Source organism: Notolepis coatsorum (assembly GCF_963971535.1).
Source record: "Notolepis coatsorum genome assembly, contig: SCAFFOLD_1810, whole genome shotgun sequence".
Classification (NCBI taxonomy): Eukaryota; Metazoa; Chordata; class Actinopteri; order Aulopiformes; family Paralepididae; genus Notolepis; species Notolepis coatsorum.
This window is the reverse complement of record NW_028170761.1, coordinates 1-5,000: the sequence shown is the minus strand read 5'-3', so window position 1 is coordinate 5,000 and position 5,000 is coordinate 1. Positions and strand designations below refer to the sequence as shown.

Genomic DNA, 5,000 nt, shown 5'->3' with positions numbered 1-5,000 from the left:
TTTAATGTCTTAACTCATTGACTGCCACGCTGTTTTCCCATCTTTACTCCCTAGCGTCAGCGCTATTGACCATTTTCATGATGTTTGCGGACCCATCGTATATATTCTATATTATAGCTATGGAGACAATAGTATGGCTCATTTGACAGGCACTATTTATAGTCCAACATGGACAAACCAGTTAATTTCTACATACTTTAGCGTATTCCACGCTAAACATCGGCCCGTTTAAAAAGAATCCAGTCTTGTTTTCTAGATAGTGAGATATGAGGTGTTATATTTATATCCGCAAATCGTTCGGGTTGCCCGCCTGAAACCTATATTATTTCCAAATCAAAGGTATATACCATATATAGATGTTTCTTCACAAAATCATCAAGGGGGGGGGGGGGTGGGGGGGGGGGGGGGGGGGGTCATTTTACGAAGCTGCGATCGTTACCAAAAGCATGTTTTAGGTTAGGTAAAATACGACGCTGTGATCAATACAAAAGCATGTTTTAGGTTCGGTAAAATAGACCTAAAATAGACCTTACCTTAGTCAGAAGGTACTCCTAAATGAATAATCCCAGTAGTAGTTCCATAGCGATCGCCATTACTCATGTGCATTGGGCCTGGCCTATAATACGGGAAACAATAGGTTCCAGGCGAGCAGATCTCTGTGTGCTGATTCACTTTGAGGGGGAAGGGATTCCTGCAGCCAGAGGTACCGAGGCACTGAAAGACACCTTAGAGACCCAGTTCAGAAGGTATAGGCCACCTGCCACCCGTCTGGATTCGATCGTCGTTGTTGACAAGTCGTCTTTTCGGCCTCTTCGCTATATTTTCCGTGCCTCACCGTGTTAAAAACACTCAGCCTAATAACGGCGCTAGCTTGTTGTTCCGTCTAGGTGTCCTGGGTGACTGGTGGTGGAGTGTGCTTCGAATGTTACAAGTAGCTATAAACGGTGTCGTGCGCTTCCGCGCGTCGTTTTTCTGCCCCCCCCCCCTTTCCCAGACGTACCGGTTTGAGAGTAGAGACGCGTCCCGCGCACACGTGTCACATTTTACAAAAAGGCGCATGTTCCTCAGTGCAAGCACTACTGACTAGCGTTGTCGGGCGGCCCTCGTACCTGCGCAGGTACAGCTGGAATTAGCCGCTGAAGCTGCTTGTCGACCAAAAAAGAGAAGGCGCTCGACCTGTTAACGCCGTACACTCGGTTTTTGTAGTATATAGAAAATTGTATGTTTAAAAAAAAATGCCTAAATTCATTCCAAGTTTGAAGTAACATGTGTATTTTTTGGGACAAGGGAGTTTTTTTTCGTTGTTACATTTAATCTTTTTCTCTTTTTTAATTTTAAATGTTTTAACATTTTGTTTATCCTTAACTGTAAATGGGAGATGTTCCTTAAAGTGTGCTGAAAAGCTATGGGGGCGGGAGAGATTTAAATATAATAATAGAGCTTTGAAGAAAAGGCTAAATCTATTTAGTTTTATTGTACAAAAACATTATAATAAAAAAAAAAAAAAAACTTGAATGATCGTCGTCATTCGGCTCCCTATTTTTAGAGGTGGAATATATATATTAGAACGTCTAATTTGTATATTTATATTTTTCTTGTTTGCACACAGGGAAACCCTAAAATTATACCGATGGCGTAAAAAAAAAAAAATAATTTTAATATCAACGTGTTGTGACGTCTAACACAAGACTGTGTGGACTAATGTCTGAATCACTGATGTTTGACCAAATAGGGGGGCGGGATTTGGTCATTCATCCAATGATACGCTGTCCTCCAGAGTGACTGGCAGCCTTAGGTAAACGCGAGACACACAGAATGAGCTATTCATTGATCTGTGGTCATCTTTTTGTCTTGCAAGGTTGGCGAGTGTTCTGATGGGCACTCTATGTACAATATGTGTTCTAACATAACTTTATGATATGTTACCAATAGTGTATATAGTCGTTCTTTTATGGATCAAACGAAAAATGCACTATTTGGGCCACATGTCAGAAAAATCATTAATTTGTAATTGTCTCACTTGTGTACAGGATATCGAAAGGTCATTAAAACAATTCAACAAACCTGGTGGAATGCGTGTGTAATTTCATCTGGACACGGAAATAACGACGGAGGAAAATTGGAGGAACCTAACTTGAAAATGGTAAATAACGACAGAGGAAAATTGGTAAATGGTGCATTTATATAGCGCTTTAATCCAAAGCACATTCACTCACACATTAATAATAATAATAATTCATTTATTTTGTATAATAGCGCTTTTCAATGACCCAAAGTAGCTGACAATAGGCAAAAAACAAAGAAACATAGAATCACAGGGAAACGGAGAACAATATGAATACACAAGAACATAAAACCATAAAACCATGAGTAACGGATAACAAACACAGGAGCCGGTAGGGGAGACAGTCGGGAAGTGAGTAAGGGAAACCGGGGGGGGGGGGGCAGGAGAGAAGGTAGGGGAGGGGAAAAGGTTGGAGGAGGGTGGTTATGGGTGGGGAAGGTTGAATGCTATAGGGAGAACAGGTCGGTTTTGAGTCGGGATTTGAAGGTGGAGAGTGAGGGAGGGTCTGAGGGAGGGTGTTCCAGAGACATGTGGTTCGTTGACCCGGGTCGATAGCGGTTAGAGAGCGTGGTTCTCCGTCCCCGGGCCGAGGGGGGAGGAGGGGGGGGGGGGGGGGGTGGCTACGAGGTCAGTAGCAGAAGTCCTGTCGTCGCACCACATCCTCCCGACGCCCTCCGTGCGCCTCCTCTCCTTGCAGTCTAGCGCCACATGATCTGCCCCTATAGGCTTTCTCTCACGCCGCGGTTTCACTCGGGGGCTCCCTCCATTCTGAAGGCCCCTCCGCCCCCCTCCTGACGGGAACAGGCTATTAATAGGCGGGGAGGGGGCGAGAGTGGGTGAGAGGGGGCGAGAGAGGGGGTGAGGAGGCGAGATGGGGGGGCGAAAGGGTGAGGAGGCGAGATGGGGGGGCGAGAGGGGGCGAGAGTGGGGAAGAGGGGGGGCGAGAGTGGGGAAGAGGGGGGGGCGAGGGGGTGAGGAGGCGAGAGGGTGAGAGAGGGGGCGAGAGTGGGGAAGAGGGTGAGAGTGGGGGAGGGGGGCAAGAGTGGGGGAGGGGGGCGAGGGGGTGACGGACACGTCAGGTCAGTGAGCAGACTCCTGCCACCCTTTCAAAGTTCCCTAAAATGTAAATACTTACGTAAAGTACAAGTGGCTCGGAAATGTACTTAAGTACAGTACCTGAGTAAAAATACTTACTTTCCACCACTGACTGTAGCTTAACCCTTTCACTACCACACTACAGAAGGTTAACCCTTTACTATAACAGTGTGATAGTACTGTACTTAAGTACAATTTCGAGCTACTTGTACTTTACGTAAGTGTTAAGAGCCTACGGGCGTCTCTATCTATCTCAATCACCTACTCGAGATAGAACCCTGTGGCCGCCCGATATCCCCCAGCCAGGTGCTAAACTCGCCAAGTTCTCGGGTCAATTACTAATCCTAATCACGCTTACTTCATAGTCACTAGTTAGTTATATCCAGTTCATATGACATATAAGCGTAGAAGAGTTGTTAACCTCTTCTTTGTTTGTAATAAACCGAATGTATGTCTGGGAAAACTCCTTTCCTATAATAATGATTATATATCATCATTATCATTATCATCACCATCATCATCATTTTAGGAAAAGCCTATAATGCTAATCATTTGTAAGCCTGATGATATTACTACTCTTTTAATAAGTATTACTACTGCTAATAGTGTAATATTAGCGCAATAATAGCAATAATCATTTGCAAGCCCCAGAACCTCCGATCAGTTTGATAGACCCATAACTCTGTGGAGCGATCGTCCGGCCCTGCAGTGGCCAGACTCTCAAATCCCCACAAAACCCAATAGGCCCGTCACATCTAGAGATACTGGTGCTTGCAAGCAACAAATAGTGATATATATATATTATATCCTTTATATAACTTTAGCTAAAAGCAGTAACCAGCAATTGATTTAATCTGTATGGCTTCCAGAATATACATATACCGTGTTATCTCAGATGAACGCAGGGCGCGGCCAGCGTCGTTGACACATTGTGATAAAGCAGCTCAATGAAAGCAGTCCACGAATTGGTAAAAGTATTTTAACAAAGTTGGTTTAATTAGAAAAAGTAAGTTACAAAGAGACTGCATTGGAGAAGTCCAATCCAGGAATAATAAGTATGAAACAAAAACATCTCTCTCAAGCAGAGCTTAGCATAGCTCTTTCCATCTAAAAAACAAAGTATTGGCATAGGGACTCCACTTTGAAAAATAAACAGACTAGGTTCCAGTACAGCGCTCAACCTTGTCTGCTGCTATAAAAATGGCAATCAAAAAAATCTCAAATCTGACCCGGAGCGAGCGAGCCGGGCCTTATATATCCAGGTTCTGCATCATATCAAGACATCTTATTATTGGTCTAAAAATACAGTCATGTTATTCTACCAGCCAATCAACACACAATTCAGTAAGGATGAACCCTCCTCCCTTTCTAGTCGTTACAGTAACTGGAGAAGTAACAGATTACTTTGTGTTGGGAAAAACCCTATGTCTTCATCTGTATCTAGCAGGCTAGCAGAGGCCCACAAGGTCATAGGCACATTCCTAAAGGCGAATGAAACAATTGCCCTGAAAAAGTAATATACAATACATGGTCCTTCTAGCATGAATAGCCTATACGCTTATATATATATACAGATATATATATATACCTGTACAATACAGTACTCATATACTTAAACACTGATTGATATGTTTACACATCATACGTGTAGTTTTTAAAGTGTATAATGGCTCTCTCTTTTGACAGGGCAGGCAAGGGTTAAAATTTGCCACCCTGCTCTTAGCTTCTTGGAGTGGAATCTTTCAAGGCCGCATATAGAGGAAGCACATTCCTACCCACTCTAACAGAGAACGGACTCTGAGCAGCCCCCTGCATTATCAAATTATCATTGTCTCCTATC

General features: G+C 43.6%; 1 protein-coding gene across 1 annotated transcript in view; it reads left to right on the top strand.

The window, feature by feature from the left end:
- Positions 1-366, top strand: part of LOC311248446 (serine palmitoyltransferase 2-like) — a gene marked incomplete at its 5' end in the record, with an annotated part of 14,993 nt that extends 14,627 nt beyond the window's left edge. The window contains one exon of the mRNA XM_084339322.1: positions 1-366. This exon is cut by the window's left edge and continues 2,140 nt beyond it.
- Positions 367-5,000: the final 4,634 nt, after the last annotated feature.